At 44.0% G+C, this 22,866-nt stretch overlaps 1 protein-coding gene across 1 annotated transcript in view; it reads right to left on the bottom strand.

The window, feature by feature from the left end:
- Positions 1-22,866, bottom strand: part of LOC134372946 (zinc finger protein 208-like) — a 563,224-nt gene that overhangs the window by 357,757 nt on the left and 182,601 nt on the right.

The following is a 22,866-nucleotide window of genomic DNA, read 5'->3' as shown; positions in this document are numbered from 1 at the left end:
TGTATATAATAGTGAAATAAGTATCTTAATATCAGTTCACATGATTCTTTTATCTCTTTTTTTTTCTTGGCAGCTGGCCGGTATGAGGACCCAAACTCTTGAACTTGGTGTTAAAACACTGTACTCTAATCAACTGAGCGAACCGGCCAAGCCCACATCATTCTTTTCTAAATATGGTATGTTTTCAGTTTTTTTTCTGTTTGACTCCAGATTTCATTAGATGTTTTTAACAATTTCAAAATGTTTTCCCCTTGAAATTAACTGTCCAGTTCAGATTGAGGTCTGCATGCTATGCTTTCTATTCTTTATCATGTATTGGAAATATTTTTTGGTAACCACTAAATTGTTTCAGATTGTTTTAATATGTACTTCGTAAAGATGAGATACAATGTCTTTTAACTTAATATCAAAACCTAGTTTAACTAGTTGTCTAACATTCAGTTTTCCTCATTTATATAATCTGTTAATGTATTGCTCTGTGAGCTACTAAATTACCTTCAAGTCTTGTTCATTCTGTGCAAATGCTGAAAGATGGACTGGATTGACTGGGAACCTTGTTGCAACAGTGCCCATATATTCACAATTGAAGAAATTGCTCAGCTTATTTCTACAGCTGACTCTTTTTCACTGATTTCAACATCAATATCTGTGTGTTCACAATTCTGCATTTTGTACATATGTTAATGTGATTTTCTGGAAAACAGGAATTAAATGTTTGTGGTTAATGTGATGAAAACCTTGAAAGAGAAGGGGTTTTTTGCTCGGGTGTGTGAGAATGTCATAGAAATTTTAAGGGTAGAGGTGATAAAGACAAACCCTGCCCATTGGCCCTTCCAGGCCACCATATTAGAATTCAGTTACACCTGTTCTTCTCGCTTAACATAGACCTTCTCAGGGTAACTCGGTGAAGTGTCTCTCCCTCTGGGTCTCATTGAGCCCACCCACAACATGGAGATGAGGGACTAGACCAGCAACTCTTAATCTGAGTGACACTAACCCCTTAAATCATTACCCAATCATATTGGGTGTGCATCTTTCTTTGGCAGTTGTTCTGGGAAGGAGGAGTGCCCAGCTGTAATTAGAATTTTAAATGGATGCCAGTCCTGCAAAAATGAAACAAACATACAAACAAACCAAAACCGGGGCCGACCGCGTGGCGCACTCGGGAGAGTGCGGCGCTGGGAGTGCAGCGGCACTCCTGCCGCGCCGGTTCGGATCCTACATAGGGATGACCGGTGCGCTCACTGGCTGAGCGTGGTGCGGGCAGCGGGCGACACCAAGCCAAGGGTTGCGATCCCCTTACCGGTCACAAAAAAGGATGAAAAAAAAAACAAAACAAACAAAAAAAGACTCAAGCAAACAAACCAAAACCAAGAATGGACACAGGGGCTTAGATTCAGAAACAGAGCATCTTCAGTGTCTTTCTCTGCATTAGGGTTATCAGGGGTAAATCTAAAGGCAGGTCATGTCACTCTCTATAGTTGAACCTTCTACAGGCCTCCCATCTTCTTCAGAACAAAATCCAGACTCCTCAGTATGGCTACACAGCCCTGTATCATTAGGGCCCTGCGAGTGTCTCCAGCCTCATCCTGGGAGCTTACGCTCTTGTCATGGTTCCCTGTGTCTTAGTCACATTCCTCTTTCTCTTTTCCCAAACACCAAAACCTTTCTGTCTCAAGTCTTTGTCCCTTCTATTACCCTTTCTGTCCCTAAGTCATCATAGCTCTGGCCCTTTCTCCTCCTTCAGGTCTACGCTCAGAGATGTCTCCCTGCCTCTCCCACCTGATCATCTAAAGTGCCTCTGCCAGTCACTCTCCATCATGTTACTCAGGTTTTGTTGCCTCCACATTAATCACCCATATCAGAAATGCTCTTCTCCAGTGATTACTTCTAGTCTTTTGTGTTTTCTCTCCATTGAAGGATGCTCGGTATCCCATTTGTTCACAGGACGTCTCCCGCCCCTACTTTAGGGTTCTGTTTAGATGCAAGGGCTGTGTGTTGGGCTGAGTAGACCTCAGGGAAGACCAAGGCACTAGGGCAGTTAACGAGGACGAGTTCCATATTTCTTCTGGAAATCTCAACTCCAATTGATATAAACATCCTATGGCTACTTATTTTACTCAAAGGGCAAAAGGATATACTGAGGCCTACAAAGCCCCACAGACTGGTATCCTCCTGTAGTGTGCTGAGGTGTCCCCATTTTAGCCATCTGTGTCATTGCTTAACTCTAGCTTCCAGGTCTTCCAGGCTGTGCACATCACCAGGGACTAGCTGCCATCGTGGCAAGGGGCTTTGCCTTCCACCAGGGGATGTGCTCACAGTTAGAGATCCTGGTTCCTTCTAAGAAAGGGTGGGGACAAGGACAAGGCCTAAGGAGGATGAAGGAGTCACCTCCTAAAGAACTAGGGAATCTTGCAATTTGCTGTTAGTGGGAAGATGAGAGGACAGTGGTGGCCTCCCCTATGATTGGGGGCTTCTGTATGTGACATTCTCAGTGCATTCAATCTAGCTAATCCTTTCCTGCCTTTAAACTGGATTCCATATTGTCCCCAACTTTATGGCAAGTTTTCCTAGCAGTGCCAACTTCTTAGACTTCATGCTGAAGGCCCAGTGTCCTTCAGTTTGCAGTTTGTGTCCATTCCTACTGTGATGCCTGTGTCCAGAGGTCTGTGCCTTTTATCCTTGTTTACTCATGCATGCATAGAGAAGAGGTTAAAAAAAAAAAACAAAATGGGGTTAAGTGGTTTGGAGTTCTTAGAAGTCTCCAGGAGGGATGAGGAAGCAAAGACAGGCCTCAAGATGAGCCCAGTGAATGGGATGTGCACTTGTCATAGGGTGGTTGTGGGATTAAGGGCTGTGTGGTAGAAAGGAAAGCCTTAAGTCTGGCTGGAGCACCTGGAAGTGGGTTTATGGGTGGTTGTGGGGCTGCAAGGGACCCAGGTGCTGAGACAGATTTGCACACAGGGATTTAATTTGGGAAACTCATAATCAGATCTGAGGAGGACTGAAAGCATTGGAATTATGCAGAGAGAAACATCCTACAGTGTAGTTAGAACCAAGGCCTAAGCTGAGTCCACAGTGAGCTTGGTCCTGACTGGGTGGGTCTCAGAGGTGCACTGCAGCATTTACTCCACGTGGTGGTTTCTGTGGGGTTTTTTGGAGTATGAGAATTGTCATGCAACCCATAGAAGAATTGTGGGGGAAATCTCAGAGATCATATTCTGGGTTACCTTTGATATTTTGGGGTATTTTGGGTGACAAGTCAAGGTTTTAGATGCATTTTGGAAGATAAAAATGATGATTGAGAGTGTTTCCTTGGAAGATGTTAAGGTTTCATAGGGAATATGCACCACTGGAGACATCTCTTTTTTATTGGTAGATTTTGAGCCTACTCCGGTTTGGGGTGGGGTCATTACGAATGAAATATGGTGTCTTGGCTCAATGAGTCTGTGGATGTTTTATGTGTATTATTCCATGAGTTAATAGGGCTTGTGCGGTTTTATAGCAGGATGGGTGAACCATTATAGAGTATCTAGAGAGTGTGTGGGACCCCATGGGAATTTGTAAGAGTGTGAGTCCAGAAGGACAACAGTGGGATCTAAGAATCAGGGGGCAGATGATTTTCATTAGGGAGGGTTTGCTGTGGATGGGTCTATGGACACAACTCAAGACGGAGTGGTTGTAAGGGTCTGTGACTAAGGGAAAGATTTTTCCAAGAGTCAGAGGGCAAACACAGCACAGTGACCTGCTAAATTTGTACTATCCTTGGGAAGATAAAGCTGCCACTTTCTTGTGGTGAGGCCAGTGATGTTTATTCTGTACTGGCCTCTCCCTGTCTGTGGCCCCCCACACCTCCCACACACACACCCACACAGTCACGCAGTCAGAGTCATAAGGCAGCTGAGGAACTGAGGGGCAAGATGTTTTAAACTAAATGTGGCACATAGATATTGCTCCAGTGAGAAGGGACCACTAGATCCTGGGAAGGGAATTTGAGAGTTATAGCCCTAGTAATGTTAGGGAGATTCAGGAACTGGAGAAAGGAAGAGTTCTGGTCATCCTTATCAGGTGACCCTGTGCTCAAGGAGTTAGTACAGTAGAATGGGGTAAGCTTCTGGGGTCAAATTTGGAGAAACGATTTTGTCTTTCCACACAATCTCCACAGACACCCTATCTACATACTTGTCCCTTTGCCCTTTGTCTTCTCTAGAATGGCAAAGTTGGTGCTTCCCAGTTGGATGACTTCAGGAAGAGGAGAGTTTTGTCTGTTTTTGCCCCTTCTTTATCCCCTTCCTCAAGTCTTCTACCTTCCTCTCTACTGTTCTTCTACTGTTCTGTTCAGACACTTCCTACCATTCTGCTATCCATGTGCACCACCCGAAGACCCACTGGTTTGGGTCTCTGAACATTGGGTCTGAGTCAGTGTCATTGCAAAGTGAGAAATCTTGTATCCCAGGAACTTTTCTCCATGGAGGGGTCTGGGCAGCCTGGAGGCCTCTTCTCTTTCTGCCATGTTTAAGGTCTTTTATTGCCAAAGTGGGTCTGTCCAGCCCGAGCAGCTACTTCATGGATCAGCTAGATATGTTTCTGGTTGAACTTACACTTGCCCTTTACACCTGTTGGTCAAGCAGAGCGGTCTGTGTGAATGAGCCTTGGCTCTGCTTCTTGGCTTCTAGTCAGCTCCCTCCTCAGTCATGATGAAGATCATTCCAAGGGCAAACAAGACTCCTGCACACATCCATCCCTCAAAGTGAAGGCCATGCCAGAAAGTGCACTAGTATCACTCTGTCATTCCATTCATTCAGTTATTCAATAAATACAGAAACTCCGTTATATGCCATGCTCACTTTTAGTCTGCTCCAAGGATGAAAACAGAAAACCAACAGAATATACACCTTTACATATCCAGTTTATTTTTAAATGATGGAGATGAACAAACCCTTTAGTTACTGATACTCATACAAGTCAGATGCCCTAAAGAAAAGGACTGATGTAATCCTTCCTCTGTGGACCCCCATTTCCTTGCTTCTCTCTGGCATCATCTCATCCAATTCTGCCTGTTCTGTTTCTGTCCCCATGTGGCTGATGACAGCCAGAGGAAATATACACCAAAATTGACTGGTCTCACTTCAAGTCGCAGCCCAGCTCCTCTTTCGTTCCCCTACTTGTCTATTCCACACCTTTCCTCTGGAGCTCATCGGGAATCCAGCTCCTCCTCTCCCATCTTTTCTCTCAAGGACCTTTGTTCTTCCTCCATTGCATCCTGGAAGCAAAGGAAGATCTTCTCCAACATTCCACCCACCTGTCTTAGACCTGTGTTCTCTACTTGGTGTTGACTGGGAATGCTCTGTCCCTGCTCCTGGCTGTTGCTGACCCTACGATTGTGCACCACTTGCCACCCCACTCACAGTCCCAGGATGGTATGGTGTCCTTCCTCACCTGCATCATCAATTTTTTGTGGGGGAGGAGGTGTGGCTGACTGATAAGGGGATCCAAGTCCTTGATCTTGGTGTTATTAACACTGCGCTCTAACCAACTGAGATAACCAACCAGTCCATCAATTATTACCTCAATGGAATTATTTTGGGCAGCATACCCTGATGGTGGTATTGTCCATCTTAAACACACACACACACACACACACACACACACAGAGAATAAAGCCTTTTTTTCTTCTATTATTCCATTATTAAAACAGAATATTCTCTATTAACTACATTTCCCCCTGTAGTAAGTAGCCCTCTTCTACACTCCATTTTAGAGCACAATACACTAAAAACTTCTTTATACTCTGTCTTCAGTTCTCACCTCCACATCTCACTTGAACTCATCTAATCAGGCTTTCACATCCAGCATTCCACTGAGACTTTCTTTTCCAGACACTAGTGACCTCCCCATTTCTAAATCTAATATTTAATTTTCTGTCATCATTTTTCTTTTCCTATTAGCAGCAAGTTCCTCCCACTTCTTTGTGAGGAGCTGCCCGAAATCGCCATTACAAGATGGCGCTGATTTCCGGTGGAGGGCAGGGCTGCTCGGTAACACGCCTGGGCCGATTAGGCAGCCACCAATAAGGTAGGAGCACGTCCTAGGCGAGGAGCAGTCTCTATATAAAGGGCGCGGGTTCCCTCGCTCGGGGTCTCCATTTTTGGCAAGCTTATGCTCTCCCTCTCAAGATGCATTAAAGCTGATCTGCAGAAGGATCCTTTGTGTGCCGCGTCGTTCTTGCTGGCGAGACGGTAGCGCGGGACATTTGGTGCCGAAACCCGGGAAACTTGTGTCATCGTCAGCACCTTCGGAGACCCCCTGGAGACAGGGAGGATTCAGAACTGCAGGAGGGTAAGTTCGGAGAGGTATGCCTGTTCTTGGTCTGGGGTTAATCTGGTTGGTTTAAAAGGTTTTGAAATCGCCCGTTGGTGTGGTCAGACTGACGTAGATAAGCAGCTGCACCAGAGACCTGTGTGAGCCTCTAGTACGTAAGGGAACGGCGCGTCTCACAGCGCCTCCCACGGAGTGGGGCGCGTTATGGGTTCCACTCAGTCCATGGTTACCGCGTTAGAGGCCGTGCTGAGACAACGTGATATAAAGGTAGGGGGCCGTGTGCTCAAAAATTTTGTAAAAGAGGTAGATCGTGTAGCGCCGTGGTTTGCTTGTTCCGGCTCCTTGACTTTGAGCTCTTGGAACAAACTAGGCAGAGACCTTGACCGCAAGTACGCGGAGGGAGACCTCCGTCAGGGCACCAAGACCATTTGGAAGTTTATTAAAAATTGCTTAGAAGATGAGGGCTGTAAACCGGTAGTGATAGTAGGGCAAAATACATTAGAGGAGGTCCAAGACAGCATGTCAGAAACTGAACGGAGTGAGAGGATGGGTACCCGCAGGAGGAGAGACGTCTCCCATAAGAAAAAGGGCCCTCCCGGTAAGTCTACGGACGAGGGAGAGATTCTAAAACAACAAAGTGACACTCCCGGCACATCTGCCGGTAAAGGAGGGATTTCAAAACCCAGACAAAAGTTGGAAGGGAAAGAAGGAGGCCTCTACCCTATGCAAGAGCTGGGGGCCTTAAAACAAGAATTAGAAGATTTAAATCTGGATGAGTCCGACTCCGATCCCCTCAGCCCTAGTGAGGAATCCGATTTGGAGGAGGAAGCTGCCAGGTACGAGGAGGAGAGATATCATCCCGACAGGCAGCGGAGACCACTCGGGGAGTGGAAATGCCGGCCGCCCCCAGTGGCCCCCGCATGGCCTGCGCCTTCGGCGCCTCCTCCTTACGTGCAGTCTTCTAATCCCTTCTCATTCCTCTCTGATAAAGTGAGGAAAAAGGTTCAAGCTGCCTTCCCAGTTTTTGAGGTTGAGGGCGGAGGGAGAGTTCATGCCCCCGTCGAGTACACCCAAATTAAGGATCTAGCAGAGGCGGTTAGAAAATATGGTGTAAATGCCAATTTTACTCTAGTAATGCTAGAAAGGTTTGCTGGTGTGGCTATGACACCCGCTGACTGGCAAATGTTGGCTAAGGCAGCGCTCCCTACCATGGGTCAATACATGGAATGGAAGGCGCTATGGCATGAGGCTGCACAAGCTCAAGCCAGGGCAAACGCTGCTGCACTGACCCCCGAGCAGCGAGATTGGACCTTTGATATGTTAACAGGCCAGGGCCCATTTGCCGCTGATCAGACGGCTTTCCCATGGGGTGCTTATGTTCAAGTTTCTAACACTGCCATTAAGGCTTGGAAGACACTCCCTAAGAAAGGGGAAACCCCGCCCTGGACGGGCTGCCAGTCCGAGAAGACGGGGTGGGCAGTGAAAAATCAATTTACCTTTTCGCCTTATATAGGAACCCAGTATAATGTTTCTTTTGCAGGATACAATTGGACATATCAAAACCCCACGATGGCGACCAGTTCAAACCCTTTTGATGTTTGGCTGTTATGTGGGGTAAATGGCAGCTGCACGGACCTTTCACCATTTGCCTTTTCAAAAGGCGGTGGTTGGGGAAATGCCTCTTTTGAGTGGAATGTGACTGAGTCCTTTGAATCCACTGTGTCCATAAAACAGCTTGGAACAAATTACTCTGTCCCGCCAACACCAGTTTGCCTTTATCCTCCTTTCATGTTTATTTTAACTAATATTAGTGATGAGAGGAGTCAGATTGCTTGTGATAACTATACTTGCTTTTATGCACAGTGCTGGAATGCTACGCTGTTCAATTTGGCCATAGTTGCTCGAATGCCTAGATGGATTCCTGTCCCAGTAGAAGCTCCCAATACTATGGTCTTGTTCAGGCAGAGGAGGGATTTTGGTCTCACTGCGGCAATAGTCGCCGCCGTATCCCTGGCGGCGGGTGCAGCCACAGCTGCTGCCGTCTCCTTGACTACCACGGTACAGACTGCCACCACGTTGAATAATTTGTCCTCCGCGGTAACACAGGCCCTAGAAACACAGACTGCGCTAAACGCTCAGCTGAAGGGAGGATTAATGGTGGTTAACCAGCGGGTGGATCTTGTGCAGGAACAAATAGACGTTTTATGGCAAATTGCTCAATTGGGGTGTCAATGGAAATATTCAGGGTTATGTGTCACCAGTATCCAATATAAAAAGTATACCAAAGCTGCAAATTTGTATGAGGGCTGTAAGCAAAATACATTAGAGGAGGTCCAAGCATTTGACAACCTGATAAACCAGCTGTGCATGGCCATTGTGTCCGTGAATTCAACAACAGTGGATGTCTCCTTCGCAGCCGGACTGTCCTCATGGATTAAAACGGCCATGTCCCACTTCAAGGGGTGGGCAGGAGTGATTGGGGTTGGCATGTTCTTATGTGGGGGAACTGTGGTCCTACTATGGTTGGTCTGCAGATTAAAAGCCCAGACCCAGAGAGACAGGGTAGTCATCGCCCAGGCATTTCTAGCCCTGGAACAGGGGGCCAACCCTGACGTTTGGCTGTCCATGCTTAAGGATTAGCCTGCTCTGACTCCCCTTCCCCCTTCCTGTTGGCTGGCCTCCCTGAAGCTTGTTCAGAGGAGTTCGCCCTTGCTCAAACAGGTCTATGTGTAACAACAGGCTCCAGTGTGTCCAGAGACGGGCAACTTCCCCCAGACTTGAACCAACCTAAGACATGGTGCCCGGTGGCGATAGGGTCAACCTATGACGGGTAAGGTCAAAGTCTGTGGAGGGACGACCTAGGACAGGAACGCTGGCTAATTTGTCCGCGACCGCCGAGCTTGTACCAGCCGCTTTAAATGATAAAAAAGGGGGAGATGTGAGGAGCTGCCCGAAATCGCCATTACAAGATGGCGCTGATTTCCGGTGGAGGGCAGGGCTGCTCGGTAACACGCCTGGGCCGATTAGGCAGCCACCAATAAGGTAGGAGCACGTCCTAGGCGAGGAGCAGTCTCTATATAAAGGGCGCGGGTTCCCTCGCTCGGGGTCTCCATTTTTGGCAAGCTTATGCTCTCCCTCTCAAGATGCATTAAAGCTGATCTGCAGAAGGATCCTTTGTGTGCCGCGTCGTTCTTGCTGGCGAGACGGTAGCGCAGGACACTTCTTTATTCTTGGCTTCGAGGACATCTCACTAACCTTTAAAAATCTATTTGTTTTAATTTTCTTATCGCCTCTATGATCACTTCACACTTTCCTCTGCTTGTGTTTCCTAAACCCTGTTCTCTGAATGTGGTTGTGTCCCACTTCTTAAATCTCTTCTCATCTCTGTCTAGACCCGCTGACTTTCCTTGTCATTTTATTTCATGGCTTTAATTACTACCTACATGTCTCCATTTCCCCTGGATTCTCCTCCCCCAAACTCTAGAATCCTGCATTCAATTGTCTCCTCAACTGTCTGCTGGAACATTGAACAGACATGTCCACCTTTGTATGTCTGAAAGTGACTTCTGAGCTCCCCCAAAGGTGTTCCCCCTGTAGTCCTCACACCTCAGGTTAGGGCAGCCCTCTACTTTCTGAGGCTCAGTTGCTCATCTCTGTATATATTTTAAATATAGAAGATATCACATTATTTTGTAAGTGTTTTAATTTATAAAATAAAGAAAAAATTGCATGTTTGTTTAAACTGGTTGAGGAAATACATCATTTCCAAAATTCTTTTAGGTGTGGAAGAGAAAAGTTTAGATTCCTTGGCCCTGACTGACCTGCTTCCCCCAGTACCTCTGACCTCATCTCCTGCTTGTGTCCTCCCTTCTCACTCTGCTCCAACCACACAAGCCTCTGTCCTTTTCCTGTGGCCAAGGTTGCTCCTGCGTTAGGCCTTCACTTGGGCTGTCTCTCTGCCTAGAACACTCTGGCCCCTGAACTGCAAGTGGCAAACACCCTTCCTTCCCTGCATCTTTGTTCTGGTATCACCTTTTCAGTGGAGACTTCTGTGACTCCCCCAATCCATGCTGTAATCATTCCAGCCACACCGTCACCCCACCTCTGGTCTATATTGCCTGCTCTGCATGTTTCTTTGTGTGCTCCTTTGCTTCCCTTTGTCTGCGTACTGGTGACAACAGGGCCCCAAGGGGACAGCAGAGCCAGAAGGTGACAGGTATGCTGGATTTGCCCCTCCGAGTGGTGCTCAACCCTAGCAAGTTGATTCTAATGTACATCCAGCATTGAGCACCAAGGCTGTGTCCTCCATTTCTGAGGGCTGAAATCTGCCTGTGATCCTCAGGAGAGGGGGGGATGGAGGGAGAGGAAGGCTGTTCTCTCAGTGGGGTAGGTCAGGGTCGGGTCTTTGCCCTGAAGGGAGCTCAGTCCAGCCCAGCTCCTGACTGCTGCAGTGGGCTTCACCAAGAGGGGAGTGAGTTCTGAAGAAAGGGGTCAAAACCTCACCTGTTGGTTTTCCTGTAGGAGTTTATTATCACCTCATCCTCCCTCGTGCAATGGACCGCAGAGGATTGTCTTCCACTGATGAGGTCTCTCCTGTGTGTGTGGTTTTGCATAGGAAGGGGGTGTGTTGTATCTAAGCATTAAACAGCGTTTTTTTAAATATTCAGAATTGACTTTTAAAGACTCATATTTCCTGAGGAGGAAGCTCAAAAGAAGATGAAGAGGACAGAAAAGGAGTCAGGAATGGCTCTCACTCAGGTAAAGTGATCTTCTCAATTGATTGTTCTGTGCCCTTTCTGAAATGTGGGCATTGGAGTTGTTAATCTTTTCTGACTCTGAAGTGTCCTGCCTGACATGTTTGCTCGCACTCACCCATGCCTTCCCTCAGTCCCTCTATCTCCTCTTAAATTCCTTCTCACAGTGACCCCGTGACATGAACTTGTGAATAGGCTCCACTGGGCCTGGTCCTGGGAAGGGCTTCACTACCAGGCATAGATTCATGATGGGTGTGGGCCCTGTGCTGTCAGTGCTGTTGGGGAGCAGGGAGTGTTTAGGGCCACATCTGGATGCACTGGCAGCTCTCTGTAGACCAGGGTTAGAGGAGCTGCTCATGGAAGTCGCATATTAATGTGCACAAATGCCTAAATTCTGGGAAAGGAGACCAATAAGGGGAAATCTGTTCGGCCTGATTTTATGCAACATTTGGAGCTAAATAGTGAATCACTGTGTTTCTGACTCCAAAATCTTAATGATTAGAATAGAATGGAAAGTTTGACAGAGATTTCAGTGATAGAGGTGTTTTAATTCCATCATTGATTTTAAAATATGAAATCAAGCTAAAAATGTAAAAGCAGGAGATTCATTAAACCCTTCTCAGCAAATCTATTTCAAGGAGGGAGTGGTGTTCCTGAATGGATTCTTGTGTAGCAGGTCTTTCAGGTAAAAATGGTTATAATTTTGCTCAGACATGGGAGCATTAGAGAGAATGGAACCATATTGTCTTTCCACCAATTATTGTTAAATATTCTGTTTGTTTTAAATGAAACATCAGATGAGGTATATATTTGTTTTGTGGTAAAATTCCAAACAAATGTGCAGCTTAGGCACTAAGACTTAAAGCATTCCCTTTCCCGTCACGTCCTCCACATTCTCCCTCACATCTCAATGGGGAACCACTGTTTTCAGTTCTGTGGCTGGAGTCAAGGAAGTTTTGTCGTTTAATTTTTATATATGCCTTGTTGTCATTTTTTTGGTTATAAATTTTTTTAGTGTGAAACAGAAATCTTTTCTTCATGCCCAGGTTTTTTGTTTGTTTTATCTTCCTTTGGAAGGTCTCCCTTAATGTATGGTTACAAAGGCTCTGTTTCATTTAGATCTAAGTGCTAGCCCCCTCTTTCCACCTTAATGTAAAGAAAATGTATACAGTGTTTACTGATGATCGTCACATTTGGTGGAATGTTCTTGCTTACTATCAAGTTTTATTATGTTTCTTTAATTTATTTTTGGCCTGATTTTTGATTATTCAATAATTTCTTCAGGTATATACTACTGAGATATATTTTCTTTTTGAACTTAATATCTTTAACTAATACATAATGCTCACAAACTTTCTAATTTTGCATCAACAGTTTTATTAGTGGAATAAACTAATAAATTTCCCTGGGGTTTTGTTAATGTTTAAATATCTAAATTGATGTGGATAAAATTCTTTTCATATTTTTGAATATGGGTAATTAATAGAGATTAGAGTTCCAGTTCCTTCATTTTTAAAATTTTGTATCACTTTTCAATAGCTCAATATACTATAATGTTTATAAACTAAATTAAGTACAGTTTATACATCTTCATTGTCCCAAACATGTTGAAATGTACATGAGCAAAAATAATGAAAAAAAATCATTGAAAAAATATGTTGAGGGACAATTCCTCTTATTTGAGTTAATGTAAATATGTGTGTATGTGATGTGTGTGTATGAGTGCATGGATGCACAAGCCCATGGTTTTTATCAAAGACACATGATCATTTGAAATACATTTTTATTTTTAGCAGTAGAAATTCTACCTTAAATTTTTTATGGCCTTAAGTTTGTTCTATACTATCAAGTTAATGAGTTAAAAGTAATAAGAGTGGTAATGTTTTCTTACTACTATTTATTAGCATGTGCACATATGTAATGACCTTTTATGAAGATCCATGTTATTACCCTGGAACTTGTTTTAACTTTACTTAGTTAAGTAACTCTCTGTCGATTTATTTTTGATGCTATATCTGTTACTTAACTGATTCTTCAGGTTCATTTCTAATTCCCAGACACCTGGGTTCAGGTGCTTGCTCTACCACTTTTAACTCTTTGACCTGAAGCAAGTTTCTGAGAGTGTCTGTGACACAGTTGTCTCCTTGGTTAAGATGGGAATAGATCTTCCTCTCATGAGCTATTGTGTTGTTATACTGGTTAGTACATGTAAAGCATTTAGAATAATCTGTAGTGCATTTTAAGTTCAGAAACTTCAGTCATTGCTATTGCCGTCATCATCACAGTTGTTATTGTTTATTTTATTTTTTTCTTCATACCCTATACCTTAGCTGAATGATGAGGACTCTAGGGACTTAGAGGAGGACAAAGACACAAGAGTGCACAGAACCTTATTCCTTGAATGACCCCATGAAAAGCCACACAATCAGGAACTATGCTATGAGCAAGAAGTAAAAAGTTATTTTAAGTCACTGAAAAATTAGAGTGTATCTTTTACAGCAGCTCATGTTAGCTTGTTACAATGCCCTGTGGAACTGGGCTAGTTGGCAGTCTGCAAACATGATCATAGGAATGTTAAAACCTCTCCATCCTTCCAACCCCATTAAATTAAAAGAAGAGACTTGAAACTGTGTGTGTGTGTGTATGTATGTATATGTGTATATACATATATATGTACATGCACATACACACACACACACACACACACACACACACACACACATAGACACATATACATAAATGGCATGGAAGTGAGGAAAACTGGAAGGAAGAGGAGTTTAGAAAAAAATTAAAATAAAGCAGATTTCTTAGGACATGAGGTTCAGAGAATGTCAGGAGGAAATGAACAGGGGCTCATAGGGAAAAGGTGAGAGACAGTATACAACATATATGCCTCCCATTTCTACTGTGGCCATTGGGAACCAAAACTGTAACAGGCATTTTTATAAATGACAAATAAAAAGGAAAGATGATATGAGGCAGATACTGGTGTAAGCAGGACAAGACACCAGGATGAAAACAAGAGGGATAATTTTCTTTAAAGGGATACTAAGGTTAGAAATACAAGTCCATTTAGTCATGCAGGAAATACTAAGAAGAAAGCTCTGCAAAGCTGAGGGAACAAGAGGAGGGCTTCCTTTCTTGGGGTTGGGGGTACTGATGAAGAGCAATGCCTTTGATCAAAAGAAAAGTTAGGACAGACTGTTCAAACTGATCATCATCATGGTTTTTTTTCCCGACCCGTGGGATATTCAACGCAGACCCTGGAGGGGAGAGTGGGAATTGGATGGGACAAGAGACATGAGAAATGGAGACAGGACAGTATTCTGATTAAGTCTCATTTATTAGCCAGAAGGTCACAGCTTATGTAGACAGCAGGAAGGAATCAGCAGATAAGGAAGTATGCAGATGTTTTCTGGGAGAAATCACAGGGCAAATCGTTCCAGGAAATGGAACATTTCTCAGCTATCTAAAGCAAAGCAGCGGGTGATCTACGCCTAGGGCTGTGCAAGCAGTAAGAAGGAGAAAAGGGCGGAAAGGTCACAGCATTTATATCTTTAGTGTCAGAGGGCTATTGGCAGGGCTTCATGACACTGGGCAGGCTGTGACCAGGCTCTTTGGCCCCGGACAGGTCCCCCTTTTTTATTCTTTCAAGCCAATAGAACCTCTCAGGAACTGTGCCTGTCTTAGGTTGGGGTAACCTATCCCGAGCATGGTACCCATCATAGAAACGGGTTGCCATTAATGGCAGCCTTTTGTTTAGGGTGGTGCGGGGAACTTACCCTCTTACCCGTCTTTGGCTATCCAGTTCAGCTCACAGAGGCAGCATTGGTTAAGGTGAATGTGGTGGTATATAGGCACCACTTTGTTCTTGCATCTCAAGGCGTTGATAATGGACCTGTATAGGCCTTGCCTGAATAGCCTCAATTGTTGTTTAACAAAGGCTGTGACTTTATTAAGTAAAAAGGGCCCCAAAGAAAGCAAAAGAAGCAAGCCCACAAACGGCCCTAAAAAGGGTAAGAGATAAGGCAGGAATCCATTAAGTCCAGTCCAAAGGGGGCTTTCTGCAAGTTGTTTTCTTCTCTTTTCTAAGTCGTCTTGTAGTTGTTTGATACGGTCTCGAACTATCCCGGATTTGTTGGCATAGAAGCAGCATCTTTCCTTTAGGGCTAAACAAACACCTCCTTGTTCTGCAGTTAGTAAATTGAGACCCCTTATGTTTTGTAAGACTTCTTCTGCCAGGGAATCTAATTGGTCTTGGAGGTCCTGTATAGTTTGGGAAAGGGCTTGTACATCCGAAATCAGCTGGGTAGACAATTTTGTATATTGAGATAGAGAATGGGTGAGACTGGCAGTTCCAGTAGCAACTGCTGCAGAAATTCCCAAACCAGCAAGTAAAGGAATAAACTGTACAGCCCTTTTAGATCTTCCAGCTATATGCTCAAAAGTAGGGACAGGGACGGATTCGCTCCCAGATATAACATCTACATCAGGCAGAAGGAGAGCCAAAACACATAACCCTGTCCAGTTAGTGGGTAATTGGGTATAAGCTTTATTGCTACCGCAGACAAAAACTGAACTGTTATGGGAACATAAGGAAGTAGAAATGTTGATAAACGACTGACAATTTGCAAATGTAGCAAACCCAACATCGACCTCAAAACTATTATTAACTGAAAGGGAAATGAAACAAGTAGCATTATAAAACTGTAAAGGTTATACCTGCAAAGGGAAACTTAATGAACACTGATGACCATCAGAATAACTAAAAGACAAAGCGGGAAAAGCAACAGGGACAGGCCATCCTACTATCAGACAGAGCCAACAATTTTGAGCAAGATCAGGATTGGTGGCATTAAGCAACTTATGAGTTGTATATAGAAGGTTGGAGGTCTGAGGATCAAGCCCTAAATCTTCCCTGTTCTTGGGCAGGGCCAGGGGGTGATAGGTAAGTTGAGGAAACAAAATGTCATGCATTTCTTGAATTTTTGTTTCCACTTTTAGAATTCTAGTTTGTTCTTGAGGGCCTCCTCCATCAGATATGTGAACGAGGGGAGTGGTGGACCAATAAAGCATGTTGACCTACTGAACCTGTACAAGAGGCTTGGGCGTACTTATTCGAGGCAAGCCCAACAGCAGAAGGAGGACCTGCAAGATCCCTCCAAAAGTCCCCACATAATTTTTAATCAGGGTGGCTGTGAAGTATGTTTGGTTTCCAGAAGTGCACAATTGGTATGAAGAATAACAAGTGCTATGCATAGATTCAGCAAACGTGCTGCAAGGACATGGCTTAAGGCTCCCACCACTGCTGGCTATGAACTTAGGTTTTTCAACACAACTATATGCGGGAGATGATAAGGACAAATAAGCTGAATGGGTGTCACAATCTACAACAGATATGTATGATGTAGGAGGACTAGAACTGGTCCCACCCTTGCAATCACATGGTTTTCCATACTGTTTGTTCACCAGTGGGCGAGCGAGTCCAGGATCTCCAAAGCCAGACTGGACCTTGGGCAGCTGACCAGACAAACCAACAATCAGGAAGAAAATGCTGGTTGCCATGACCCCTGTGGAAAAGAAAAGAAAAAGACATTCTCAGGGATCTACCGAATCCCTGGCTGAGAGGTTATGATCAACTTGTTTAACCAGCCGTTCCGGCAGCCATCTGGCCGTTTTAAGAGTGCAAGAAAAAACACAGACTGAACCTCTACCCCAGATCAAAACTGGATCTGGGCCATTCCAGGAGTTATCTAGGGGGTCCTTCCATTTGACCATGGCAAATTGTGATTGGGACTTGGAATGCCAAAAACGGTCAGCTGCTGATTTGCCGTTGACATCAAGATTTTAAAAATTAAGGATGAAAAGGGCATGACTTAGTAAATTCCTGGGGGAGCCTCTTGTGGGGTACCATTCCCCTTTTTTATTTTTTCAAGGCAAGTTTTTAGAGATAAGTGGGCTCTTTTGACAATTCCTTGGCCTTGAGGGTCATAGGGAATGCCTGTAATATGTTGAATTTGTAATCTAGCACAAAAATCTTGGAAAGCCTTGGAGGTATAGCCAGGGCCATTGTCCGTTTTAATCTATTTTGGGATTCCCAGGATTGAAAAACAATGTAGGAAATGAGCAATAACATGTTTGGTTGCTTCTCCTGTCTATAAAGTGGCAAGCAAAAACCCACTGTAGGTGTCTATGGACACATGAACATATTTTAGATTACCAAATTCTGATAAATGAGTAACATCCATTTGCCAAAGCATATTTGGGACAAGTCCTTGAGGATTAACTCCCAAATGGGGAACAGGCAAGAGTGTAACACAGGAAGGACACTGTTTAACTATCTGTCTAGCTTGTTCTCTAGTGATCTGAAACATTAACCTAAGTGTGTGAGCATTAATATGATGAAGGGAGTGAGTAGTTTGTGCCTGTGTAACAGGATCAGCGGTAATGGTGGCCACTGTTTTCGTGGCCGCACCAGCCAATTTCTTTCCCATGGCGAGAGGGCCTGGGAGGTTGGAATGTGCTCTAACATGACCTATAGAAAAGGGCAAACGTCTTTGTTGAATCAGTTTTTGGCATTGCAAAAAAAGCTCAGTGGCAGTGGAGGTATGTTTGATTTGGGGAACTATTTCTAAAAGGGGGATAGAATTGGCTAAATAGGCACTATCAGTATAAAGATTGAGGGCCTGATTTGGGAAGGTTAAAAAAACCTGAATAACAGCTTGTAAATACACAAGTTGGGCAGAAGTATAACAGGTAGTAAAGCAGACTGCGTGATTATTAATGGTATAAGCTGCAGTCCCTGTGGATGAACCATCAGCAAAAACCAAAAAGGCATTAGTTACCGGCGAGTTACGAGTAACTCGGGGAAAAACAAAAGTGTGTAAGTTACAAAACTGAATAAGTTTATTGGGTGGACAATGATTGTCTATTGTGCCTTCATAAGAGGCACAAGCCACTACCCAAGTATCAGAATTTTGTAAAAGCCAGTGGACCTGTTGTTGGGTGTAGGGCTGGATTAATTTGTGTGGTTCAAGCCCAAAGTACTTTCTACTATTTTCTCAACCTAATATAATTAAATCTGCAACAGCATCAAAGTAAGGAAGCAAGGTTTTTTTTGGTGATGAAGGTGAATGAACCCACATAATAGGGTTGTTCTGCCAAAATAGGCCAGTAGGGACAAGAGCCGTATTGAATATAATAAACGTTAAGGGTTGGGTAGAATCCAAGTAAGAGACGGATTGAGCTGCAATAGCATCTTCTACCTTTTGTAATGTAGTCAGTGCTTCTGGAGAGAGAGATCTGGAAGATTTAGGGTCAGGATTTCCTTTTAAAATATCAAATAAGGGCTTTAGGTCTCCAGTAGTAAGATTTAAATATGGATGGAGCCAATTTATATTGCCTAAAAGTTTTTGAAAATCATTAAGGGTTTGTAATTGATCTGTGTGGATGGAAGCCTTCTGGTTAGTCATTTTGTGTCCCATCATATGAAAACCCAAAAAGGTGTAGGGATCATGAAACTGTATCTTTTCTGGAGCTATTTTTAAACCTGATAAAGCTAACTGCTTTTCAAGTTGGATAAAGCATTGTAAAACCCTGTCTTTTGAATCGCCAGCAAGTAAAATGTCATCCATATAATGTATAATGTACATATCTTTCCACAGATCTCTGATTGGTTGGATGACTGCAGCCACAAATTTTGGCATAATGTAGGACTAAGGGCCATTCCCTGGGGCAGGACCTGCCATTGGTATCGTTTCATGGGTTCCTTAAGATTTATGGAGGGGAGACTAAAACCAAATATTTTTGGTCACTAGCATGTAGGGGAATTGTGAAAAAGCAATCTTGAAATCTATAACAATTTTAAAAGAGCCTGAAGGAATTGCCACTGAGGATGGCAAGCCAGGTTGCAAAGCGCCAGATAACCACCATTGTGGCATTAACAGATCTTAGGTCCTGAAGCAGTCTCCATTTTCCAGATTTTTTTCTAATAACAAATATAGGAGTATTCCAGGGGGAGTTACTCTCAACAATGTGTCCTGCCAGTAACTGTTCCTGTACTAACTGTTGGGCGACACATAATTTTTCCAAGGTTAATGGCCACTGATCAACCCAAATGGGCTCGCTTGACTTCCAAGTTATGGGGTCAGCATGCCTTTGGGGTACAGGCTTGTCAATGGCTAAAATCAAAAATTTCCAAGGCCCTGTTTATTAAGTTGGCCTGTTGCCTGAATGGGTTGTAAAATACCTTGTTCCTGTTTTCCTAAACCTTTGCCTGGACTATATCCTTGAGCCAGCGTCTGTGCTTTAACTATTTCATTAGCGCTGCACATTATTATTTTCATTTGTGAGAGCAGATCCCTGCCCCAAAGATTGACAGGCAAGTAAGGGATGACATACGGTTGAATAAGACCTAAATTATTTTCCTTATCTGTCCATGTTAGAAACTTAGAACTGTTTAGGATTGCGGCTTTGTCCAATTCCCTTTAGATTGGTTAAGGTATCACAAAGGGGCCAAGTGGCAGGCCAGTCCTCTTGTCTAATGATTGTAACATCAGCTCCAGTATCTATTAGGCCAGTGAATTGTTTACCATCCAACCATAAGGTAAGAGAGTGTTTTTGACGGGAAATCTGTTGGACCCAGTAAGCATCTGAGGATCCAAAATTGCCTGCACCTCTCACAATATTATGGGCTTTATTATTTGTTTTAACTAGAGGAAGTAGGATAAGCTGGGCTACTCTTTCTCCTTGTGGAATCGTGACAATATCAGTAGTTGCTTTGGCCAGAAGCTTAATTTCTCCAGTAAAATCATTATCAATTACTCCGGGAAAAATTTGTAGACCTTTGAATATTGAACAGCCGCGACCTAGGACAAGTCCAAAAGTACCAGGGGGCAATGGACCAAAGACCCCTGTATTTAAAATTTGAGGTCCCATTTCAGAAGATAATACTGTGCGGGAGGCGGAACAGAGGTCCAGTCCTGCACTCTCTGGGGTTGCTCTAGTGAGGTCTGAAACAGATTGTTGTTGGCTGGGCCAAACTTGATAGCCCCACTTTGGTTTGGGGCCTGGGGTTGGCCCCTTTTCCCGTTTCCCTGAGGGGGTGGTAAGGGATCTCCCTGAGCATCAATTTTGGGTCTACATTCATTTGTGCAATGTTTTCCTCTTTTACATCGTGGGCAAAGTCCTGGAGGGTGGTGACTATGGCTTTTGTCTGGTATTCCTGACAGTTTTTAGCAAAATGCCCAGGCTTGCCACATTTAAAGCAACCTTTATTATTTTGGCCTTTATTAGCTAAAAAAATCCTTTACTGTTTGTCCACTGAGGGCTGTGGCCATGGCTAGACCTTGTTGATAAGAGGAGCCAATGTCCGAGCAAAGACGAATATATCCTTGGAGGTCAGTCTTATTTTTGCGGGGCCTAATGGCTGCCTGGCATGCAGGATTAGCATTTTCAAAAGCCAATTGTTTTATATAATCAAGATTGGCATCCGCATTGCCTAGCAACCTATCTGCTGCTGTCATTAGCCAGTTAACAAAATTCGAAAAAGGCTCTTCAGGCCCTTGTTTTACTCCTGTAAGCGAAGCGCTTGAATCCCCCTTAGCTGGGAGCCTTCTCCAAGCCTTTAAAGTGGCTGTTTGAATTTGGGAAAACAGACCTGGGTCATAGTTTTTTTGTTCCTCAATACTAGAATAGTCACTGGAGCCGGGCAACATATCAAGACCTCAATCTTTATCAGCCTGAAGGTTTTTTCTAGCAATGTCTTTGCAGTTTTCAAAAAATTCAGACTTCCAGAGTAAGTGATCACCCCCGAGAGTGTGGCTCTGACAAGGGTGTTCCAATCTATAGGAGTGAGCCAGCTTTCAGCCACAGATTCTAATATAGCAAGGGTATAATGCGCTGTGGACCCATATTGGGAAATGGCGCCTTTTAGCTCTTTGATAACATTAAATCCCAGCCTGTCATGTTTGTGGGTAATTTGTCCCACATTATCCAGATTCGGATACTGGGAAGGCCTCAAGTTGGTCAAAAAGACTTTGATCTACATGAATGGGAGCTCTTTCTGGGGGGGGGGCTAACTTGTTTAATGGAGGGCAATAGCCAGTCACTTGTTTAACATGTTGTATTCTTACGTTTTGTTTTTAATTCTTGTAGTTTGGTCATTAAGACCTGGAGCTTTTCCTCTAAGAGAATTTGTTTTTCTAATTGTTGAACTTTTGACTCTAAATTTTTTAAAGGATCTGATACCGTCACCACCATGGGAGCAGAGGGCAAATTGTAAGGGGGAGGGCACGACACGGGCTGAGCCAAGAATGCATCATCTGACGCATGGCATTCAGCGGCCTCTGTGTCCAGATCGCCCCAATCAACTCCTGAGGGATCAGGATTCTGTGCCTCCTCATCATCCTGGAATTTTAATAGTGGATACTTTTTAGATCTCTTAGGTATGGCACTGGCTGCCTTGACCTCCTCACTCTCATCTTCTAGGGAGATTAGATCTACGTCCTCCCTAGGCGGTGGAGAGGGATTTCGGAGGTCAGTCTTGGAACTGGCTTTTAATATTTTTTCAGTTTTGGCCACAGTTTCTGAAACTTCTGGGGATTTTTCCCTATCCTGAATCATGTCCCTGATTAAATTCCAATAGCAGAAGGCAGTAACGGGGACCTTTTCCGGCCTGAAAGTCTCATAGAAATCTTGTAAAGCGTCTCCAACTCGAGACCACTTTTTATAATTAATAGTCCCTTCTTCTGGGAACCAAGGACAAAGATTCCGCACGAAATCAAAAAATCTTAATAGATCACTTGTTTTAACCTTTACTCCTCGCATCTTTAAAGCTTTTTGTCTTATGTAGACATCATGACAACTTAAATCTTGTCCCATTACAGGGCGCGCTTACTCACCTTATCCTGACGCGGCAGGTTCCCGCGGTGGACCAAGGTTTTACTCTTTCATTTTCAGTGGTCGACCCTCCAATGCGCGGTCTTCCTCACGGTATCCCCCGTATCCAGTGCCCCACGTTTGGGCGCCAAAAATGTCCTGACCCGCCGGATATTCAACGTAGACCCTGGAGGGGGGAGTGGGAATTGGATGGGACAAGAGACATGATAAATGGAGACAAGACAGTATTCTGATCCAGTCTCGCTTATTAGCCAGAAGGTCACAGCTTATATAGACAGCAGGAGGGAATCAGCAGATAAGGAAGTATGCAGATGTTTTCTGGGAAAACTCACAGGGCAAATCGTTCCAGGAAATGGAACATTTCTCAGCTATCTAAAGCAAAGCAGCGGTGATCTACGCCTAGGGCTGTGCAAGCAGTAAGAAAGAGAAAAGGGCGGAAAGGTCACAGCATTTATATCTTTAGTGTCAGAGGGCTATTGGCAGGGCTTCATGACCCTGGGCAGGCTATGACCGGGTTCTTTGGCCCTGGCCAGTTTTTAGATTCTGATCTTTCATTCTTTAAAGTCACTGCGGGCTTTGTTGTCTGGGAAGACACCCCCCATGCTCTAGCTAATCTAGATATTGAATTTCACCTGGTGTGCAACATAATATCTAACACTTGTATAGAGTTAACCCTGTTTTGATTTTTTGCGTGTGTCTTTGGTCTGTTTTTTGTATTGTCCAGAAAAGTGAGAAATGCATACTTACTGATTTAAGAGGCTACCATAACCTCTTATGGGAAAGTATAATAAAACACAATTAGAGAGACATATCTTGCTGAAAAATACCTTAATGTGGATCTGTCAGAGGCTCACATCAGTCAAAACCATCCTACAAGTCTCTTTTTTAATTT

Source organism: Cynocephalus volans, chromosome 3 (assembly GCF_027409185.1).
Source record: "Cynocephalus volans isolate mCynVol1 chromosome 3, mCynVol1.pri, whole genome shotgun sequence".
Classification (NCBI taxonomy): domain Eukaryota; kingdom Metazoa; phylum Chordata; class Mammalia; order Dermoptera; family Cynocephalidae; genus Cynocephalus; species Cynocephalus volans.
Note: the sequence above shows the minus strand (reverse complement) of the source record. Positions and strands in the feature narration are given on the sequence as shown.